Here is a 25,098-nt window from a genome sequence, read left to right on the forward strand (position 1 = left end):
CTATGCCTGAAAATATGATTGTTGATTCAAGTTGAAAAAGCCTTTCTTCACTCACAGCCACGGGGTTGGAGTACATTTTAAGATACGTCACTTTCGCAGGATTTTAGTGATTCATTCCTGGGGGCTAATTCATCAATAAGCATCGAAAAGTCCATAAATTAAAAGTGATCTATACTTTATGTTGGGACTAGAAGCAACATATAACATCTTTCAATCTCCCTCCCTCTCCGCCTCTCTCTCTCTCATGCTCCCTAAGAGTGAAGGACAGATGAATGTGTTTCCAGTTCTTGAGGCCATCTCTACTTAAGAATCCGATCAAAGAAAATAAAACATTAACAGAAGTTGATACTGGCTAAGCAGAAGAGAATCTAGCAATGTTTGCGCAGTATCGTCTAAAGAAGTTAGTCATGAAGTTCCTCTTGCACTTCAGACAAGCACACAGAAGCAGCGCATGGTGTGGTAGCTTGCGGTGACGTTTTAGAGTCTGGCCATTGTATAACACAAGCACTGCCTTTTCCTACTTCTGTAACTGAGGCTCTCAGTTTTCTCATCTGCAAAGTGGGAATCATAGCAATATCCATCACCAGTAGCAACTGTAAATGTGAAAGGGTTGCATGGGTAAGAAAATTGCCCTGTGTTTGATGGTGGGTGAGCCCAAATCAGAATTTTTTCATTTTCTCTTCTTAGACACTAAGATGTAATGAAGACCCAGTCCGGAGGTCAAGTCATTTTGGGGGGGCTGGGGGGGGGCAAAAATACATCATTACAATATGAAATAAATGCAGATACAATGATAAAAAAACCCACACATCAATATGAAACACAGATGCAATAATAAATGTATTTACAAAATGTCCACAGAGAAAGGCGAGCATAAATCTTTCTGGATGGGGTATATAAGAGAAGCTCAGGTGGGTTGGTGGCAAAAAAGCTGTTCCTTGGAAGATGAAGGAGGTAAATAAATAATTATTTACCATTTATTGTCTCCAAAGCCATATGCCAGGGTATTCCAAAGGGATGAAAATGGCCTACACATTACTGGTATGATCATTAATTGGTATGATCACTTGAGAAAGTAATATGGAAGGAGTTAGTAAAATTTTAAAAATGTATGATTTGTTGTCTAAGAAACAGAATTTCATTGATAGGAATTTACCTTAGAGAAACTCCCACCTAGGAGTAAAAGGAGGTTCCATGCAGGATACAAGAGATGCTGGAAAAAGGCATTAAAATTAGACAGTGCTAACACTTTGTTAACCAAGAATAAAATACATGAAAGTTTGAAATCTTAAGATTTAAAAAGACAAAAATGAGCAGAAGGAGCTCAATCTGAGTATTCCACTAGGTTTAATCTAAAAGAATTACCTGATAATTTGATAATCATTCAAGAGATTGACTTCTAGATCTGCAGGCTATGGAGTATATGAGCCAGGAGGTGATTCAGGAGCAAGTCTGAAGCATGTGAAATACTTGGGGTGAAGTGCATGTTTGAACAAGCTGGTTAAACCAGAATGTTGAGACAAATGGCTTCCTGCCTAAATAGCCATCACCCAACACCACCATCATGGCTACCACCTCATACAAATGCCGTCTCCCAGGGAAACACCAACCCATCAGCCTTGGGTGTCACTGGCACTTCATTCAAACTGAAGGTCGAGAACATGAGGTGCTACAATTCAGAAGCTTGGCTTCGAGAAATCGATGGACAGGTGTGCAACTCACTTCTCTCTCTCGCCAACATGCCAACCAGAGCAGTTATAATACGTACTATGCTCCAAGGGGCATGAAAAATGATCATGCTACCCAAGCTTTGTCTCAGGTTCCGAATCTGTATTCCATGTGGCATTAATTTATCACTTCCTTTTATGTGTGCTTAATACTCTGACAAATTGCCTGATAGTCTTGGATGCTAACAGCCAGGAGACAGAACGAGGCACTGATATCATGCAGTCACGTGGTCCCTGTGAGATCAGACTCAAGTTTTTCATTTTTTCTCCTTTGCACAATAAGATCTGATACAAATATTTTGTTTTGGTAAATGGTCCATGTATTTATTATATAATTTTTTAAACCTTGTTGATAATAAATGGTCAAGGGAGCTAGAAAGCAGGAGTCTCTTATTCTTTTCAGTAATCATCTCTCTGTGCTCTATCACCATTTATTTGTCGCAGCTGGACTTGGTCTATAAATAGCTCTGTGAAATGATGGACAGTTTTTAAGGCTTGTTGGCGTGGAATCAATACATGGCAGAAGGGACCGTAAGAATCAATTACATCGTCCCCAGTGGGTTACCATGGAAGCCCTAGCTCCTTATACCACCTTACTTCTCCTGTCCGAGTAGTATTCTCTGTGTATCTTTAATTAGAATGGATGCAATTTATTTAGTAATGGAAAGCTGACTTGAGCGAGTTCTGTGAAGGTGTCAGACAGAATTCAACCAGCCATGCATATTCAGAGAAGACTAATGTGAAAATGCAAATGATTCTCCTAATTTAATTCCTTACTTAAAAAAAAAAAAAAAAAGAAAAAGAAAGCCCTCCTATCTTGGAAGTAAGCTTTCTTTGATTGTAAAGAAATTATGTTTGATATTCTATCTTTACTCAGACACAAAACAAGCAGCTGTTCTTAAAATAACCTCTTCTGCGGCAGATATAATAATCCGCTCTATGCATTCATTCAGTTAGTCTCTCAGCGTCAAGGTTGCCTACAAGAGCTTCATGCTGGGCACAATGCATAGGGTCGAATAGGAATAATTACTGAGTCCCTGCTGTGTGGGTAGCTCAATGGGGAGATAAAGACACACACCTTGTTCTCAGGGCATGAGTTTGGGAGACAGTCACACAGGCAAATCTAACAGAATAATAAGCTTCATGGAGGAGGTTTGAGGGAATGTTTCAACTAAACAGAGGAAGACACAGAAACTTGGCAAGATGTGGGGGATAGGGACATTTAAGACATGCTTTCCCTAAGGAGGGAGCGCTTGAGATGAATTTTGAAGGATAGGCAGCAACTGGGTACTTTGATCAGTGGGGGGGGGGGGGGGGCAGAAGGAAAAGTATGTGAAAAGACACAGATGACTAAAAGACCCAGATGTGTTTGAGAAATTCTGCAAATGCATTGTCAGGACTGGAGAACAGGTAGGGTTTGGCACAGGAAGTTGGGCACAGATCATGAAAGAACTTGCCTCTTGTCCTCAGATTCTGTTTTATTTTTAAAGGCACTGGTTGGGAAACCTCTCTCCTTTAAGGAAAAGTAACATGTCGCTGTGTGGAAGAGTATACTTGGTGTAGCAAAATTTTGCAAGGGGCCAATTTTTTGGTCATGTTATTATTTTAAACCCCTTTTAACTTAAATTTTTCATCTGCAGCAAAGATTTCAAAAGAAGGGGAAGAATAAGATGTACAATAATAATTTGGGCAGAAGGCATATTTGTACTTTTCTTTTAGTGAAAACACAAAGATTTTCCCCAGGGCTTTAGATACTGCTGAGTTGAAACTAGAAGCCAAAGTAGAATTTCCAGGAAATTAGACACTCTGCTGAATGTGTTTGCTTATTTGTTTTTGGAATCCCTACTCCCTCGGGGGGGAGAGGGAGGACACGAAGACGTGGCAGGTGCCTTTTTAAACATGGGACTTTTTCGCTCATACAAACTGAGCCAAAGGGCCAATGATCATATTGAAAAGGCTGATGATAATATATTGACTTGATACACTCTTAATAAAAGGCTAATGATAATATAATGATTTAATACACTCCTAATAAAATGCATTGCACTGGATTTAATCACTTTACATATCTTATCCATGTTACCTTTCCCACTATGCTATGAACACACCATCCCTCAGTTTACAGTAGAAAAAACAGGCTTGGAAAGTAGAGGTAAATGGTCAAGATCAGTGGGCCACCCTAGCTGAGAAGAGACGAGCCTGGCATTTGAACCTGGCTATTTTTACTTCAAAGCCCTTATTGTCATTTCACTGTGGAGAACTCAGCTTCCAACAGACAATCTTGGATGTCATTGAGAACACATGCACCACTCTGTTAGACGATATGACTCAGGGTTGGACAGAATGTAAAAGAAAACAATAAACATAAAAAGCTACATCCTCTGGTCCTTATGACTAATGTACCTCCAGAAACTTCTGCTTTTGAATACTTGAGTAACCCATTTGCAAGCTGTTGGGAAATTTAAATCTGCATGAAGTTTATACACACGCCTTAAATTAACACACTAAGTGCTTTTCCTTCCCCATTACCTCTGAATTCTGTGTCACTTCTTCTGGGTGTATGATGCTTGAGGTTACTTAAAATATATGAATGTAAGATCAGCTGTATTTCTTCCGTCATTAGGGCAGTGCACAATCCTGAGGTAAACATGCTTTGGGCAAGTGGTTTTATCTCATTTACAAAAAGAAAACAAAATCAGCCTTGATGGTATAAATAACTCCCAAGAAATGCTTTCCAATGCCCACTGGACATGAATGGTGAGCTGGCCTGGTGCTCTCTACCCAAGCCTGATTCAAGAGGAACGTCAAATAGGCATTAATCTGACCCCTCATTTTATGTAATCCTCACAACAATAATAAAAGGCCACCCACTGGTTAAAGTGAACTGCCATCCTTTTTTAAAACAATCTATTAAGGTATTATGTACATACCATACAATTCGCTAATCTTTGCCTTCATAGTTTTTTAACTTGTGATAAAACTTACCTGTTGCATTCGGTCATGCTGGTCTGCACTGACAAGCACCCCCAGGTATTCTTCATGTCTATGTAGCAATTCTTTCTCATGCATTACTTAAGTAATCCTCAAAATCACCCTGTAAGTATTTGCATTAGTGTTTATTTGTATTAGACTGATATTTGTTTTAAAAGTGAGAAACCAAACCCTCATGAAGGTACCAGGACTTGCCCAGAGTTCCACTGGGCCAGACAGAGCCTGGCCATGAGCCTCGTCTTCTGGCCTTGTGTCCCTTGGTCTTACTCTTGGGTCATACTAATATGGAGATAACATGACAGTGTGCACTGAGGGAGAGGTAGTTCCCAAGTGAAAACCCAATTACCAAAATAAAGTAAATACTGAGAACCAAACCCTAAATGTCCATTTTGCAAACTTCCTTAAGTACCTAGATCATTTTCATTGCAAGTTGTATTCAACTGGCTGGCTACCCTTTCGAGCTCTACTTTCTAAAATATCACCAAAAAATTCTTATATCATATCTTTGTATTTGAGGGATAGTCTCATGGGCTTATTTGTAACTAGGAAGAGTTAAAAATAACTCTTCAACATAATCTGTTCAATGAGCCATTTTATCCAATCCATTAAGACCAATTAATGGAGAAATTATATTTAAATTTTATTTTCTGCCCAGTAATCTGGTAGGCTCACATTCATTTAAATGGAATCCTATTAACACAATCATATGAAGTACATTTTCAGAAGTTGAATTTCCTCTTGCATCTAGTAAACTAAGAATAAGACTTGTTTTGCAAACTTAACACTGTTGTATTCACTCTAACATTTTGGGATGTCCAGGATTTTGAGAAGTGAACACAAAGCCTCTGCCTGATAACTTCTATCTAGTTGTTCCTATGATAGACTTTTGTGATTTTTTTTTTTTTTTGGTTCATATACCTTGTAGTTTTTCTTGATCAAGGGATGACATTTTATGAATTTACTTAGACCGTTCCAACATCTTTGATGAAAGTTCTCAATGCCGAGAGAGAAATCTGTTCTCACAAACCCAAATCAGTGTCTTCCTGCTTGTGGTTGCAGATATTAGCTGGATAGCCCCAGACAGAGTGGAACCTTATGATTACATTTTAAAAACCTACCTGCTGTGATCTTTAATACATAAAACAGAAACTGAGTGCTAACTGAAGCTCTCTCTCAGAGAGAAGCAATATATATTGCTACAGAACTGGAAAACTAGGAAAAGAACTCTATCATTAAGCATATATTAACTTTAAAGGAAAAGAATTTTAAGATAAAATTAAGGAATACGTATGTAGCGATCTATTCCTGTGATAGGTGAGATAAGATTCCATTTATAATTTGGGTTTCTGGTAAATGTAAAGACCCTTTCTGAAGTAGGCTAAAGTACACCACCATGTTCTTTATGAATTCTTCAATGCGCCGAGGCCAGCTGTCACATTCAAATAACTCTCATTACAGAGAAATGGCCATCCATCATTTTTCCGAAGGACTGAATTTTGGTCCTAGCCCATTTGAGTTCATAATAAATGAAAATTTGGCAGCGGTCAGGAGATAGGCATTGTGTTTATTTTAATGACACACCTTTTCTTTTCAAGTTTTAAGAGCTACTTATAAATATCCTTCTATCTCCAGAGCTCTGGCTTCCTAATTTTCAATTTTTTAGAGCTATTTTGACCTCTGTATTGTCTCAAGGGTTAGCCTGGATGAATCCTGTTATAAGCCGCGGCCTTTTAAATTATGAATTTGGATATTAAGGATCAATATTTAGATTTATGTAATGTAATCAGTCTCCTGAAATTATAGTGCACTCAATCATGTTTCCTTCTATTACAGTCCTTGAACCTGGGGCCAATCTCTCATGTACTCTCCCAGCTCCCAAGATACTATATATAATAACAGCTCACATTCTGTGGGAATTTACTGCGTGCCAAACACAGAAGTAATACTTTATCGATATTATTTAATTTAATTATCCTCATGAGGGAAGTACTTTCGTTATGCCTATTTTTTATAGGGAGTGATGAGATAAAGAAAAATTAGGTACCATGCCCAAGGTTACAGAGATAGTCTGTAGTAAAGTCAGGATCTAATAAGTTCCAAAACCTTCCAGATATAATTCCTATTTTCCAGTCTTTTCCAGAAGGATGGGGTATTTACTGGTTTCCCGTATTACAAATTCATCCTCATTCCAGGTCATCACTACTGTTGATTTTCTTGCCTAAAATGTTCTCTCTTTTACCCTCTTATTTATTCAAATTCCATAAATGTCTCAAAGCTCAGCACAAGTCCCACCTTCCTGGTGAAGCTCATGAAAACAGTTCATTCCTGAGCCTAAGATCCTTTAAAGACTTCCATTTCCAAAATGGCAGTCCAAACATCTGAGCCTGGCATGGAAGATCCTTCATGATTTAATCCCTACAAAACTGTAATTGAATCTGAGGCTGCTCTGCCCTGTTTGGCCTCTGTCATTCCCCACTCCAGTACCCTTGCACACATCTACTCCAGCTATGCTTGTGAACTGGATTCCTACTCCTCCCTCTACTCAAGGATTTTGTTTTGGAATTCTCCCCTTTTACTCCTGAGTCACCAAGTTTTTGTTGTTGTTAGTTTTTGGTTTTGTTTTGTTTTTGTTTTTCTTCTCTATGTTCAATTGGAACAGTTTTTCTTTTCTTTTTTCTTTTCTTTTTTTAAAGATTTATTTATTTTAAGAGGGAGGAGGGGCAGAAGGAGAGGGAAAGAGAGTCTTTAAGCAGATTCTTTTTTTTTTTTTTAAAGATTTTATTTATTTGACAGCAAGAGAGGGAACACAAGTAGGGGAAGTGGGAGAGGGAGAAGCAGGCTTCCCGCTGTGCAGGGAGCCTGATTCAGGGCTCAATCCCAGGACCCCGGGATCATGACCTGAGCTGAAGGCAGACGCTTAACAACTGAGCCACCCAGGCGCCCCTCTTAAGCAGATTCTGCACGAAGAATGGAGCCCAACATGGGGCTCGACCTCATGACCCTGAGATCATGACCTGAGCTGAAACCAACAGTCAGATGCTTAACTGACTGTGCCACCCAGGTGCCCCTGGGAAAGTTTTTCTTAACCTCACTTCACTGCTTATTTTGTTCTTTCCTCCAAAGAGTTGCCTAGGTAGAATGTCCAGTTTTTATCCCCATTTCTTTCCTGAGCTTTCTCTGATCTGCACTTTGCTCAAACCGATTTCCTTGAAATGCTCCTGTCAAGTTTACCAGTGGTTTCCATGTTGCTAAACCCAGTGACTCCTATCTATTCCTCTGTCATGCCTGGTCACCTTTCTTCTTGGGCCTTTACAGATGCTAACTCCTCCACCTGGCAAACTTTCCCCTTAAGTATCGCAATGGCTCACTCCCACCCCCTTCAGAGCTTGGTTCTTCTATCTTCTGTTTGGCTAACTCTTCCTTGATTATCCGTTTAAAATCAGAAGATTTCTCTGCTCTCAACATACTCTGACCTCTTCTCTGTTTCGTTTTTCTCAATAGCACTTAGAACACAGATTTTATACTTCATGTTTTTATATTTTACTTTATTCAGACTTCTTATTTTACTTGAGTGTGCATTCGTGTGTGTGTGTGTGTGTGTTTTACGTTAGGTGTCTCTTTCCAAGAGAATAGATAAGGTCCATACATGCAGGGATTCCAGTATACGTTTTACAGCCTCCAGTACCTAAAAAAGTTTCTGGCATGTAATAGACTCTCAATAAATAGCCCTTGAATGAATACTCAGTCACCCAAAATTCCATAAACTGTTCACCTGGTTTGATTTATTTTTGTCATTTTTCTTACTGCTTCCTGTATGCTGAACACCCTCACTACCCCTCTGCTCCAGAGTGCCTCGTTCATGTTTTAAGACTCAGTAAAAGGCTGCTTTGTTTATTTTTTACATAGAAATAACTTGGGTTAAGGTCTCAGTTCTTCCCTTTTTAAGTATATGATTTCTCTAAGTCTTACTTTTTTCATTTGTAAAATGGAGTTAATAATAGTTCTTCTTAGAGTCATCATGAGACTTAAATGAGAAAGCAAGTAGAGGACCTATGTGCTTATCTTAGTGCTTAATACACCAGAAAATTTGCATACATACATATACACATAAAAATTATTATTATTCCATTCCTGATTTTTCTATACCTAGTAGATTTAACCAATCCACATTTACCATACTTAATTGTCATGTCCCTGTTTGACCATGGGATTTCCTAGAGGGCAAGAACTGTGTCTTTTTCATCTTGATATCTTCAGAACATAACTCATTGTGTGACATATAAGAGCCTGAATGTTAACATTGATAGACATTTATTACCTTTAATTCTGCACTTGGATACTGTGCTTCAAAGCCTACAAACATGTCACTCAATTCTCTTAATGTCCCCATTCAATGACACTTAAAAAAATATATATACTTTAGGAGACTCACTCAGGTTTCCTTACTTCTTTAAGTTCACTCAACTAGTAAGTGACAAACCTGGAACTAGAATTGAGGTCTACCTAACTCTAAAGCTTTGCCCTACATCACTTTACTACAACCAGAAAGTGTGGATGGATGGACGGACAGACAAATGAATCATCATTCTTGGCCATTCTAAATTAATTCTCTCTTCTTATTCTCTCAACTATATAGTCTGGAACACATAGAGACGATGCTACAGTCTTTTAGTGATTAACCACACAGAGACTAGAATTATTATATCAGGGTTTTTTGTCTTTTTTCTTTTCAACTTTTCAACTAGGGCAAGGATCGAAGTTATATTGACACTATACAGAGCTCCCTTTTAATCTAACAAAGATGGTTGACTATTTAGAAAAGGTGGAAGAAGTATAGTCCCACAAGTAAATGCACAGTCTCTAACAGACTTTTGGAGTCTACTTAGCGACACAACTATCTGTGTAACCTTGGACAAATTACTTAAATCTCATTGGGCCTTAGTTACCACAACTGCAAAGTGAAGATAATATTTGAATTATAATTGAACTCAATATAAATGGTTGATGTAATGCATGTAAATGGTTTAGAACAGGATCTGGCACATACCATGTATCCTATATTTTAGCTGTTTTTCCTTTGGGCGTGTTTCTCCCATGCACAAGTATAAGACATGCCTTACTTAATCACAAATCATTTTAAGTGTTACTAGAAGAATAAGCTTACAGGACAAATTTGAGCTTCATTCTGATGTATTGTTCAGTCATTACTATTGTCATTATAATTAACCATGTCTTTTCTTTTGAAAGCTGCTTAAATTCTAGTCACTCCAATAAGACTCTTACGCATTGTTTCCATTGGTCGTACCAATGTCAGCAGGTATCACAACCCCAAGTCAAAGTCTGTGCACCTTACAGACTCTCATACTGAAGTGATAGAGCCTGGATTCAAACTCATATCTTCCTGAATCCAAATCTGACCTTCTTTCTCTAACCCTATGTTGACCAGTTTGAAATGGCATTTTGACTCAGCCTAGCCGGGGGATTTGGGAGTTAAAAAATATGTGTGCTTTATTTCAGAATCTCTGGCAGTTACACACAATGGCTACAAGCCTGCTTGTATACAGAGCCTTTGGGGAGTCACTTGCATTTTTACTATCTCAGATCAAATGTTGCAGACATGGGAAGATGTCAGATTGTGAATGCTCCCAGTGGACTCTCTGTTTACAAGCTAGTAACAGACTTGACTTTGCATACGTAGACTTAAAAATTCCCTAATGGGTAAAATGTAGCTATGCGTCTTCTTTTAATAGGAATTCCTACACAGATGCATTTCCACTATTTGAAGCTCCCCATGGAGCCACTGATTTCCATCATGTGTCTGGTTTTTGATACAGCTGCACTGGTTGGGGGAAATTCTTATCAAAACCTTTGAGGAACAGTGAATATTCTCCAAGTTGTGAAATGCTTCTGAATATAGAATGAATAACCTGACTAGACTTGGTTTTGATCACCACCATCTTTTATCATCACCATCGTTTGAACTCTTGAAAGGCAATGAGTGTGTCCAGTTTTGTGGAATGTCTAGCCTGAAGAATAATGCTTGGCTAGGGTCCTGAAAAAGAGAATAAAAGATAGACAAATAAAGTAAGCAAAATAAAACAAAAAAGGATAGGATAGTATGGGTATAGAAAGTACAAGAAGGACAAAACAAATATAAAAAACCAGGTGATCAATCTGCTTCCCCATCCACTTTAGGGTAATTTGACCAAAGGTAAGATGCCATATTGTTTGTTTGTTTGAGGTATGTTTGAGAAGCTGTGAACTGGAACCCTTCTTCCTTCCTTCCTTCCTTCCTTCCTTCCTTCCTTCCTTCCTTCCTTCCTTCCTTCCTTCCTTCCTTCCCTCTCTCCCTCTCTCAGTGTATATATCTTTCCCTCTCTTCCTCTCCTCCCCCCACGCTGCCCTCTTCTAATCTTTTATTTTCCTGGGTAAAGACCAGGGACCATGAGGTCAAGATTCCTTTTTTTGTCCCTCCTTATCCCTAGCCTGAAGGCTTAGAGATACTGAAAGGTAAAAGGGAGATTTTCCTCAATCCAGGTTGATAATGCTGCCTTTCCCAGCTCAAGGGCAGGCTGTGTAACTTGCCTGAGCTAGCCAGCCCAAGACTTACTGTGCTTTCATCCTGGGTGTTCTGCCTTTCTACCCAGGCAGTGGCCCCAGAAGCACTAAAGCAAGAAACTTGAGCTCCCAGGCCTCAGGAATTTCCTTCTTGTTTTTCCCCTGGCTCTGCTTTTTCTTTTGAAGACAAGGCTAGAAGGAAGATATCCACATGAGGGAAACACTGTTGCTTGAGTGGCTAAAAATTTGGAAGGATGCATGATAACTGCATTGCCATATGCAGCCTCTCACAGACGTTGTGGGCTGACTACAGGTGACCCTTGAACAACATGGGCGCTAGGAGCATGGACCCCCATGCAGCTGAAAATCTGCATATAACTTTTGACTCCCTAAAAACTTAACTACTAATAGCCCACTGTTGACCAGAGGCCTGACTGTCCATTAAAACATATTTTGTGTGTCATCTGTATGTATTATATACTATAGTCTTACAATAAAGGAAGCTAGAGAAAAGAAAACGTTGTTAAGAAAATCATAAGGAGGGTGCCTGGGTGGCACAGCTGCTTAAGCGTCTGCCTTTAGCTCGGGTCAGGAGTCCCAGGATCGAGTCCCCTGTTGGGCTCCCCGTTCAGCAGGGAGACTGCTTCTCCCTCTGACCCTGCCCCCTCTCGTGCGCTCTCTCTTTAACTCTCTCTCTCTCAAATAAATAAATAAAATAAAATAAAATAAAATAAAATAAAATAAAATAAAACTTAAGGAAAGGAAAATACTTTTACAGTACTATAAAAAAAATCTACGTGTAAGTGGACCTACATAGTTCAAACCTGTCTAGATCAAGGGTCAGCTGTGCTTTAAAATGTTTAAAAATGTTTAAAAAGAGGAAGCTTCCTTTTTTTTTTTAATTTTTACTTTTTTATTTATTTGAAGAGATAGAGACAGCCAGCGAGAGAGGGAACAGAAGCAAGGGGAGTGGGAGAGGAAGAAGCAGGCTCATAGCAGAGGAGCCTGATGTGGGGCTCGATCCCACAATGCCAGGATCACGCCCCGAGCCAAAGGCAGATGCTTAACGACTGCGCCACCCAGGCGCCCCCACAAAAGAGGAGGCTTCTTGTTTGCCAAACCAATCATGTAATAGTTTCTTCTTTGTCACACCTGGAGTAGCTGGCTGAGTTTAAAGTACTCACCAAAAGCATTCAAACCTTATGTATTTGATGGTGCATTTGACCATTAAGGGAAATAGTGACTGTATTTAAAGATACATGTGGGAAATTCAATGCTGCAACCTTAAATCTAATACTTTTATCAAAAGACTATTTATGAGAGGGTGGTCAAGGAACCTTTATGAACATAAACATGAGTAGACATTGTACACCAATCAACTGTTTCTGGTCTAGGCTTAGCCAGAATGGACAGCATGAGAAAAATAATAGAACAAAAAAATTAACATTTGTAATTTTAGGTATTTCAGAATGTAAGTATTCTTGAGTTTGGTAGATGGATATCAGCTGGTTAAAACTGAGGTATGAATGTTTCCGTAATGGACACGAATACATTATTCAGAACTCGGGTTTCAAATTATTGCTAATCTGAATCATTTCTATTCTGAAGGTGTTTTAGATAAATGTTCACTGCCAAGGTTAATAACGACAACAGAAACAGAATAAATAGCTATTGGGTGAGAAAACACAATAGAATAAGAAACAAATTGCAGATAGTTTCAAATCAATCACACCTAAATATGATAGAGAAAATACAACTGGTTCAGATATGGAAAAGGTTTGATTTTTTTCAATATAAAATGGAAAATAAAGGTAATACTAACTGTATATTTGAACTTCAGGAAATCACAGTAGCCCTTGGCCAGAAACACTTTAGCTCTCTCTGTTGTCCACCAAAAAGTCCAAACCCTCAGGAGAAAACGCACTCTCATTTAGTACAAACCTGCCTTTCCAGTTTCCATTTCCATCATGGCGCTCCTGTCAAGTTGAACCTATGCCATAACTCCCACCTTCTTGCTTTTCTCACCTATTTTATATACACTTCCAGTGTTTTTCCCTGACTATGTGCCTTTACAAAAGCTCCCGCTACCAGCCTTCAAATTAGAACTCATGTACTTTTCCTTCCATGATGGATGCTCCTAACCCATGGTCCTCTTGATACTATGAAATCAACTCGCTTTTTACTTATACATTTCTCATCGTTCTCATCTCATGTTATCTTTTATTATAGTTAATTCAGTGTGTGTCTCCTCATGATCTACTTGCTTATATGGTTCTTAAGATTCTCCTTAGCTTTCTTTGGTACTACCCTTCCCGTAACACAGAAGTATTTGCTTGTCATTCATGTATTAATTCATTCCTATCATATAAAAGATATATGTTATATTGAAAAAATTCGATTTATAATTTGACACTATCTCAATTAAGATTCTTCCATCTACAACCTGTCAGTTATATGTTTTTTCATCCAACATATATTATTGATGTCTCCTCTGTATATAGTTTGTCCAAATCTTTTTTCCCCATGACAATTTCTACACACTACTATTATAGCTCTTATCACATTATACAATAGTATTCTGACTTCCAGAAAGTCCTAATCCCTTCTTGTAGCAACTATGCCATTTAGTTTTAAACTCCCAACACCCGGCACTTAATAGGCTCTCAATAAATGTCTGTTCAATAAACATATGGTTGGATGCATTGATAAGTAGAAGAATGAATAAATGAATGCATTTAGGAAAAAGGAAAATTTTTTCAGTAACATCGTTGCTGTGGGCATAATGTGTTGGGGGGCAAAAAGTCCAATTGAGGATATAATGCTTATAGCATTGCTAACTTAAGTGTTGACAGTGAAAATTACTGAAGAAGGATCATTAAAATGCAGAGATCTAAGGGGCTCACATTTTCTTGGTCTAGAGAACTCCTGCACTATCAGCTTAGCCTACTTCATCCTCCCAGCCAGCACAACCAAAAATGCTCACATTTTATTAGGCTCTAGCTTCTGGATTCAAAAGGATAGCCAACAGGAGAGCTCTTTCTGAGCCAAGTATTTGCTTTTTGATTTGGGAAATTAGTGTACCAGCATTTAGGGCCTCTGGTGCTGGATCCTTACACATTCCTAAGTGTTACAGAAAAGGAATGGAGGTAATTCCTAAGAATGCCCTTCAAATTCCAAAAGCATACATTTTACCTCAGCCCCTCAGGTGTTGGAAGGGGCTACCTCAAGCTTTGGGCTCCCCCTGCTCTCCTGCTGTTCACACTGATAGCGATGATAGCCAAAAACCATCATCTTTGAATTGCGAAGACCAAAAAGTGCATTATCAAAAAGCAGTAATGATATTTTAGAGCACAGCTTGCAGCCAAGAATTTGAGAAGTTCAATTTTCTCATTTCCAGAAGAGCTATATACCCTGCAAGCATACTGCAGATTTTCATTTTACAGATGAAAAATGTAGGCGCCTGGTGATTTCCCTAATGCTGATAAGGTTGGTAATAAAAGCAGGTGGCAAACACTCATGGTTCACTTTTTTATATAGATACATCTACACTAGAAGGACATGCCCCACAAGGCTAGGGCAAGGTTCGGGAAACGTCGTTTATCCATTGTTGTTCATGGCCACTTGGAACCGGAAAGAAAGCCTGGAATACTGTTCAAGCGAGAAGCTCACAGCTACAACTTGTTAGCTAGGCTGTAGTGGGAAGTTACTCAAATAAGAAAACTGAAAGCTATTGGCAGAAGAGAGGACGGGGAAGGGACAAAAGCATGGAGGGAATGTGTTTTGTTTTGCAGAACCAACACTTCCTGCCAGGGAGACACCCAACTGGATGTTTCACCTGAAAGCCCCTTGCTAGATACATCTCCCCTGATAGCCCCTATGTGAGCCAGTTGGAGCTGGACTGGAGCTGAGGACCTGCATAGAAGCCCCGAAGTTGTCCTAAAGTTGCCTTTAGCTCATTATAACATTAAGATCTCCTTCTGTGGGCAGAGATTTCTGCCATTGTTTTTAAGATTTTTATTTCTTTATTTGATAGAGAGAGCGCACAGGGGAGAGGGAGAGGGAGAAGCAGACTCCCCACTAAGCAGGGAGCCCAGGGCAGGGCTCAATCCCAGAACCCTGGGATCACGACCTGAGCCAAAGGTGCTTAACCAACTGAGCCACCCAGGCGCCCCTACTGCCATTTTTTTTTTTAACATACAACGTATGCACTAGCACGCTGAAATGCTAGGCATGTGCAACTGAGCCAAAAGTGCCTATGTAAGCTCCCTGCCCCTGCCTCCTAATACAATTAATAAAAGCTTCCTGTACTAACCCCACTGGAAACAGTTTTAAGAGCTCTATGTATCCTTACTTGTATTAAGTAATTTAAAAAAAAAAATGTTTTCAACATTTCCTTAGGTTATGTTCAATTTGATGTACCCCAAGGCGTGAACCCCTTGAGTTCTGTTATAAACCCTCCTCAAAAAGCAAATATAATGATTCAGTGAGATTTCATGTATAAAATGTTTATACTTTGGTTCAATAAATGTTAGCTATTGTTACCATCATTATTAATTATAATATGATAGGTGAGTTGGAGATCTGTCTGAATAGCAGATACAAGAATGAAAAATTCTTACAACCCATTGCATTTCTGAAATGTGTTACATGGACAGGTGGGACCAAATTAAAGGACTGGGTAAGAATGGCCTTGTCTATAGTTTTTAACTTCAATTTCACCTGGAGAGGAGGTGGTTTAGGCTTATTAGTAGGCACCCCATAAATTAGATGGGACAAAAAGATTAACAAGAGAGCCATGTTTATTAACATGTGCATTGTACATACACTTGGGAATATTTAGAGACAGTAACTCAAGGGGGTAATTAGATTTGAGCTTACATAGCATTTTAACGCTATTTTTATAGAGAAGTAGAAAGACAAAGAAGGACTTAGAGCTCCCAGAGGTGGCAAATTGCAAGAAGGGGAACGTATGGGGTCAGGGCTAGTTTTAGCAAGGTTTGTGCCTGATAAGGATCTAAGAGTTGTCAATAGTGATTAACTTCTTTTTTTAATTTATTTTTTATAATAATTTTTAATTATGTTATGTTAGTCACCATACAGTACATCCCTAGTTTTTGATGTAAAGTTCCATGATTCATTGTTTGCGTATAACACCCAGGGCACCATGCAATATGTGCCCTCCTTAATACCCATCACTGGCCTATCCAGGGTGGGGGACTGGGATAGAACAGGATTAACTTCTGTCCTCTCCTACAGAGAGCAGAAGGTGGGGATACTTTTACAAATTTGGCAATTTAAGAACCAGCAGGAAGTTTTTCTTGTATCTGCTTTCTTTCAGTTGCCTTCAGCTGAAAAATACTCCTTATGTCAAAGTGGTATCCTTTGAGGTAGCGTATTTGGCTTCCCTTCACACCCATTAGTAAAACAATCCATGAAAACATTTCTTCCTGCTTACATGCAATGGTGAGATCTGCATTGCTTCCACAGAGGAATGTGGTTCTCTAGCGTGTTCTCCTCCAGATTCATTGAGATCATTTTTGCAGGGGAGGAGCTGGGGGCTGTAGATGAGAATTAAAACTGAATGTGTATTGCTTTGGGTTTGAAATCGTTTACCAAATCTTTATCTCAACCCTAAGTAGGTACTAATAATCTCATTTTCCAGATAACACAACTGAGGCTGAAATATGAAATAATCTACCCAAGGTTACCTAACTAGGAACTGGCTTGGCAGATCCAGAATTCAGATAGAGTGCATTAGGATTCCAAAGCCCATGCTTCTTCTAATGTCCCCCACTTTCGGAAAACTAGTGATTTTCAGTGACTATTTGGCTATTCTTGTCTTCAATTTTTATCGACAGCAGTTTCCAGAATTCCAAGTTCTGGGTCAGGAGAGGAGGTTCCTTGCTTTCTCCTCCATGAGAGCCATCTCCATCGGAGCCAGGCTCTGGGCTATTCTGTGGCTCCTTCTTTTATTATGTGGTGCCTCACCTGCATAAGTCCTGATAACTGATATTGCTCCATTACATTGTTGTTTATAAACTGGAGTTCACAGAGTCTCAGGTTGAATTTCGTGTGTCCCATTTCCTTCTCCAGACAGAACAGCAGTGAATGTAGAGTCTGCTTCCTCTGAGTCATGCATGTTAGCATCTGCTATTCCAGTTTTAGTCCCAGCCCTCTTCATTTTCCCACGTGTACTGTCTTGTTTATCCAAACTAATATCTGCTTCATGAGCTATTAACCGTGCATCCCACTTGGGCTTTGCCATGTGAGGTTATTTCCTGGGGAGGAAGACCGGGGAGGGGGAGGAGGAGAATTGTGAAGGGAAAGGGGAGGTTGGAGGCTCACAGCTTCCTTTACTCCTGGAAGGAAAGTAAAAATAATGCTAATTTTAGTTATAAATATGAACTATTTATACTTAGGACAAGTGCAACACAGAATATGTATTATCCTTATTATTAAATATCTTAACTTACAAGTTTTTTATGATTACAACACTCAGTTTTCACGTAGTTCATTCCTAAATCCTTTTGTGATTCTTGGAACATGACTCAGTGACAAATGACCAAAAAAAAAAAAAAAAAAAGGAAAAAGAAAAGTAAAAACCAATTTGAAAGACCTCAGGGGTTGCGTTCTGAGATCATAGTTTAAAAGTTGTACTTAGTTCTCTAGACAAAGTCAGCTTTAGCAGCGATTACAACTCAAATCCTTTTGGGAGCCAAGAGATAAGAACAGTTAGCTTTTTTTTTTTTTTTTTTTTTTGTATTGACTGTGTGCCAGATAATGTCCACTGTAAAGTCCACTGTAGAGGGCTTGTAAATGCAAATTTCAAGGAAGACACAACAGCAACAGCGAACATTTCTTGAGCATTTCTGTGAGCCAGATAAGGTTTGAGGCACTTTTAAGTTGTATCAGTTATAATCAGTAATATCGCGTTTAGTCGTCACTACATGAAACTGAAGCCAGGACTGATTATTATACTAATTTTATGCATAGAGAAATTAAAGCGTTAAAAAGTGACTCAAACAGCTGGTAAGTGCTGAAGCAAGGTTGCAAACTAAGACAGCTGACCCAAGAGTCTTTGTCTACAGCGCTGAGCTTTATTCTCTCTATCCCCTTCCAAGTATCTAGGAATAAGATAATCCTAAATTAAAATTTAGGTCTCAGGCACTAGACACGCGCCTGAAGCACGTAAATAGAGTGATGGCAATGATAGTCACGATGATGGTGAAGAACGTGCTCGCCATGTAAAAAGCCTACTACATCTTTGGATCAGTTTCTACTCGTGGGCCCCCAGATTCAGCAGGATACTCACCTAAAGCTAAATTAAAGAGATTTCTGGATTCGAAACCTGACAGTGATCCTGGGGATATTGATGCTTGGTCCTTGACTGAGAGAATTTAAGGGTAAGTGCTCTTTTGTCTAACCCTGACCTTAGAAGTAGAGATTCATACTTTTGGTCCCAAAATTCTGATTCAGTTTTAGACTACTTCACCTACATTTGGACAATTAACAGCAACACTTTGAATATATTTTTTAAACATATAAAGAAATGTGGTACAACTGTGAGGAATTTTTAGAAACACAATATCCACTTTCCATTAAAGGCTGTTATGGAAAACACAATAAAGTACATAGAGAAGGTTCATTGTTAGTTTAAAGAAATCCATTAATTTACATTGTATTCTTGTACTTTTGAAAGATAATGACGCACTGGCTAGGAATAGGTCCTGGACAAAAAAAAAAAGAAAAGAAAAGAAAAAGAAACAACAAAAAAACCAATTAAACATAAAAAGGGCTTCTTCACAGTATGTCAGTTCTTCAAAAAGAAGGCATCAAGAAACCAAAACCGAAATCAACATTCTCTTTTAAACCTCTGAATGATTTTTACTTGAATAGATAAGCAAGCCTCTTCATATTCTTTTTTGGAACTAGGTTAAGATACAAATGAAATTGTTTTAACTTTCTAATATACTCACAAATAGAATGTAATGGATGGTTTATCAAAATTATTTTTCTTGCTCAAATAAGTGAACCAATGATTCATAATGATTCCTGATGATTTTGATTCACATTTTTCTAGCAGATTGAAATAAATGTAAAGTCATGTCAATCAATCATTATGAGATTAGATATCTCTTAATTCTAAATTCTGAAAAACAAAACAAAATTAGAAAGAAAAAACAATTTTAATTTAAATATTCAATAAGTATTTTGGTTAAATGGATAGATGACTGAATGATTGAGAGAGCAAATGGATCTGTAATGCAAACTATTTGCAAATTCTTGTTCCTGTGTGTAATCTCCATTTCAGATTTAAATCTTTTTCCCTTTATTTTCTTGAAAACTTGCTACTGGTGATTGGTAGTATAATGACCAATTTCCCAAATGTTATCTCTTTACCTTATGTAAGTTGCAAAAATACAGAAAAAAAAAATGATTCATTCACCTGATTTCTTCATGGTACCCTCCAGGAAATGTTTGGAGCCCAGGATGGGTCTGATTGCCAAGAACACTATTTCATAGTGTGGTTATAACTGTCTCATAAGCTAATTAAATGGTTAAAATCACAACAAGAAACTCACACTACTATAAACAGTCACTGCAGGCATTTTAAAGGTCAATCTCCTTCAATTCAATGGTCTTGAAGCACTTTAAATGGTCTTGAATGTCCAAGTGTTATTTTATATGCTCCCTAATTCATTTTTAACATCCAAGAGCGAATGAGGGCCCAGTGTTCACATAGTGATAACTATCCTATAAAATACCTGTATAGATACCTATGGCTTCTCCGACCTTCGTTTGATTCATTGTGTCTACTGTGATTAGGAAGAATATCATGTGCTCATCCTTAAGAAAACAGGATAAAGAACGCTCTTCAAACTCAGTCTTAAAGATAGAACCCTATTAGTTTACTAGTGCTGCCATTATAAAGTGCCACAAACTGGGTGACTTAAAAAAAAAAAAAAAGAAATTTATTGTCTTACAGTTCTGGAAGCTGGAAATCTGAGATCAAGGTATTGGTGGGATTGTCTCCTTCTGAGGGCTGTGAGAGTGAATGGGGTCCACGCCTGTCTCCCAGCTTCTGGTGGTTTGATGGCAATCTTTGGCATTGCTTGGCTTATAGAAGCATCCACGCTATCTCTGCCTTTCATGTGGCGTTCTCCCTGTGTGTGTCTCTGTAAATATCACCTTTTCGTATGGACAGCGGTCATATTAGATTAGAGCCCACCCTACTGACCTCATTTTCTTCTGTAAAGCTCTTATCTCCAAGGAAGGTCACATTCTGAGATACTAGAGGTTGGGACTCCAAATATGTCTTTTTTGAGAAGACGGAATTCAACCCATTTATACCCATTAGAGGGAAATATCTTAGGATATCACAAAAAGAACAGCGTTTGCTGTGAACCAAGCACTAATATATTATCTTTTACCAATCCTGTGACAACCGAGTGAGGTAGGTGTCATCTGTATTTCAAAAATAAGGAATGTGGAGTTTGGAGAGATCAAATAATTAGGGCAAGAACCCCTACTAATAAGTAGTGGGGCCAGCATTCAAATCCAGGCCAAAAATCTATGTGCTTCATTCTACTCTGCCTTTATAGAATGTAAAGCCCACATGGGCTGGGCTTTTCACTGAATTATTCACTATTATGTCTCCAATATCTAGAACTCTGCCTGGCACAGAGTACACACTCAAATAAATAACTGTTGAACAAACAAATAAAAAAAGTTAACTGATTTGTTCACAAGTGGTTTTCCTCACTGGGAGATGGAAGGAAAGTGTGTATTCAGATGCTTGGTCACTAATGGCAACCTGTCTAGCACATGCCCTTCCCACAAAATGAAAATTGTCTTTGTGCACCATCATTAAACAGTTGAGATGTGGAGGCCCTTCTTGTTTGCAACAAGACTCTGGGTCACTAGCTCATATTGAAGAAGGTGTACACTATACACTATATTTTAAAATACACACACACACAGGCGCCTGGTTGGCTCAGTGGGTTAAGCATCTGCCTTCAGCTCAGGTTATGATCCTGGAGTCCTGGGATCAAGTCCCACATCCCGCTCCCTGTTCAGCGGGGAGTCAGCTTCTCCCTCTGCCCTTCACCCTGCTTGTGCTCTCTGTCACTCTTTCTCTCTCTCAAATAAATAAAATCTTTAAAAAATAAAAATAACAAAGTAAAATACACACACAAACACACACACAGAACCTTTATGATAGGAATGTAGCCCTCACCAAGTATGTGGTCCCCACATGCTACAAAAATCTAGCCCAAAAGAGCAGGGTTCAATGGTAGGCGATTCCAGAATCTTGTATGTCACATGCAGGAATAGTATCATGTTAAGTGCTTGCTCTTGATTTTAGCTGGAATAATTTCTCTGTCAAATGATGAGTGGACTGGAAAAAAATGCAAAACAAGGTGAGGCTCACCTTTAAGATGATAGAAATTACTGTGAATATGAAAAGAATGAAACATTTTCTAATCTGAGCTCCATTTTAATGATGCTAAAATTAAAATATAAAAATCATAAGGAAAAACCCAAGTCAATATGTGGTAGGGAAATTTTAAGAGAAATCATGGAATAAAAGAGCTGTTGATGATATAAAAATTAGGCATATGTCTATAGAAATGCTTCCTAGCAGTAATAATGAACTCGGGGATGAATGAATAAATATGTGAGGGCAGGAGTTACTTTTCTTGATGATCCTGGGGAATCATGTCTGATGTTACTTCTCCTCCTATACTTTGTTCAGATATACGGTTACTTAAATGATTTCCCTGTAAGAAGCCTTCTTTCAAGAAAATAATAATACCAAATAGCATGGGCCATTTTGCAGTTTGCGTATCACTGTTTTGGTCTTATTTGGTGAACCCAGTAACTCAATGAAACAGGCCAACTCTTAGTCATGAATTACTCAAGTATTACTCTGAGGCTCAGGGGATTTATTTGATTAATCACAACTAAGCATGTTCTTAACTAAGCACAACTAAGCATGTTCTTAACTAACACCTGAACTGGTCCTCATTTTGTTGAGTGATCGTTCTAGTAGCTACTGTTGGGTGGGGCTGTTCCAGGGCAGAGCCTCAAGCAACTCATCTGCTCTTCAACCAAGCGGCCTCACAACCCGCCACTTCTATGCCCCATAGGACACATTTTGTGATGGGATTAGGTTCAATGCCGATATTTACATGAAAATCACTGTAATTAGTTAAGTCAGTTTGCTAAAGGCTGACATAACAAATGCCCACAGCTGAGTGGCTTAAATGTTTTATTTTATCACAGTTTTGGAGGCCAGAAGTGTGATATCAAGGCATTGGCAGGTTTGATTTCTCCTGGGGGCTTGCAGGTGATGTCCTCACATGTTCTTTCCTATGTGCATGCACACCCATGTCTGTGTCTTCAATCTCCTCTTCCTAGAAGGACATCAGCCATATTGGATTAGGGCCCACTCATATGACCTCATTTAACAAAGGTAAAATTACTCCTTTAAAGGCCCTGTCTCCAAATGCAGTCACATTCTGAGGCACTGGGGATTAGGACTTCAACACATGAATTTGAGGGTGGACAAAATCCAGCTTATAACAGGATGACAGTATATTTTGATTTGCCAGGACAATCTTTTTTTACACCTGTTTTCTCCATATAATTATCATTAATTTCCTGTCTTAAAAGCTTTCCAATTGATATGATAAATTATATGGTTATTTTACCTATAGTGAAAATAATCTTTGAAAATCCTTTAAAATTGCCACTGAAAGCATAGTATAGATGCACTTTTTCTCAGTAGCTCCTCCCCAACCCGATTTTCTTCCGGTATGTCGTTTGTTCACTGCAGTCATGTTAAATGAAAATGCATATTATTAAACTCTTAAACACTAGACATATATACACAATAAGGCAATATGCTCTCACTCTTAAAGGCATGTGGAAACTGAGACTGACACAGAAAGCAAACTCACTTCTCCTGTGTTACACACATTTAGGAGTGAGTATTGTGATGATGAGTGGTGTTGCTTGACCGGGAGGTTTAGAGATCCTCATCTCACAGAAGGACTTCAGTCCCTTCCTCCAGGAAAAGTAGCTGACCAAGATTGTGCAGCAGGGCAGTGGGATGCCCTGCCTCCAGCAATGGGATGGAGCTTTCTTGTCTATGCTGGTTATAATAATCAGTTCTACAACTCTGAATTTCCCTGACACATTAACTTACATTCACCATTCATATTGGTAGTGTTCATGGAGGGCAGATTATAAAAGACTATTTCATTACTTGTACTAACTGGGAGCATGAGACAAGGAAATCTGGTTAGAATGGAGTGTGGATAAGTGGGAAGAAATGGTGGAGGAGGACACAAGGAGTCTTTGGACTTAAAATTCTTAATTAAAATGTTAATGATCATCTGGTATGTCCATATCAATTTTCCAAGGTTTTCCAAATGATTTTTACTAATGATAAATTACCAAAATTGATGGATAATTTATTTTATTAAGTAACTTTGAGTTGTTATTCCTCTAATTACAATGCACTTTCATTTTGAGAAATGTTACTGAAAGAGAGAGAAGGAAGTGGAGTCACAGGCAGCTGGCTGGGGATTGAACATAATATTGGTGTACCCACAGGAGTGTTTCCTAGACTAGAAACTCTTTCATTATGTAAATCAGCACAGAAACAGAAGGATGAGAACTGCTGCTCTAGCTCTTTAGAGCAAAGTTAATGTCCTTGAGAACGCTATCCCTTCTATTTGCCTTGCCTCATACTTTATTGCCCTGGAGGACTGATAGACGCTTTTCCTATATTATCAGCTCCTTGTCATTGCAGGGTTTTGCCCCTCTCCCACTTTGAGTCAGGGTAGGACTGGGTACCTTGCCCCTGCACACTGCACCCTTAGGAACCCAGAAGTTCCCGGGGCTCTGGTGGCTCACCATACATTCTACAGAGTGTAGTCAGGCACCAGCAAGAGTCTTGATTACTTACTTGCAAGAGCCCCCAGATTTATTGCTGTGTAATTAAATGCATTTTCTGGTGCCAAGAGATTCCTCATCTCAGTTTTCTCTACTGCTTCATTACAGGTTTATAAAATAAGTTGCTGAATGACATAGTGCATGCACTACGCTTCTAGATTAATCCTTAAAAAGCTCTCTCATTGTGCCCCTGCTCAACCTCAGTGCCTCCAATAGCACCTATTTCAGCAGGAGAGTGTGGAACTTGGCCTATGGTCAAAGCATTTCATATTTTGACTCAAGTTGCTCTTCTGCCTTCTATATGGTAAATAGTCAGCAAATATCTACTGGAGGAATAAATGCATTCTGTCCTTCAGGGATAAAATAATGGTAACTAAATATTGACCAGTGTTTATAATCTGTTGGGTGGTTTCTCTGGTTCTTTGATACTTAGCAATAATCCCATGAGTTAGCTACTAGAATTATTCCTATTTTGCACTTGAAGGAACGGTTAAGAGTCTTGGCCCACAAGACTTAGGAAGTTAGTATGTCAAAGCCAAGGTTCTAATCTGGCCAGACTAGCTGTGGAGTTCAAGCTCTTGAATACTGTCTCGTAGTTACTCTTTTGCTAATCAGCCAGCTCCTGCTCCCCACCTCAAGCCTTGGTTGAAGTCATTCTCCCAGCCAACTGCACACTTCCCGCTCTTCACATGGGGCCAACTCCAATCAGCCCATCAAAACCCAATTAGATCATGGAGACACATGAATCCTCCAACCCACCACTAACTTTCTTCAGAACTCACTGCACTCATTTTCTGCACCAATTCTTTTGGCTCCCAGCATATGCCAGATGGTAAAATCTCTAGGATTGTTGCTTTGT

This window comes from Ursus americanus, chromosome 8 (assembly GCF_024610735.1).
Source record: "Ursus americanus isolate L20-20 chromosome 8, mUrsAme1.1.p, whole genome shotgun sequence".
Lineage (NCBI taxonomy): Eukaryota > Metazoa > Chordata > Mammalia > Carnivora > Ursidae > Ursus > Ursus americanus.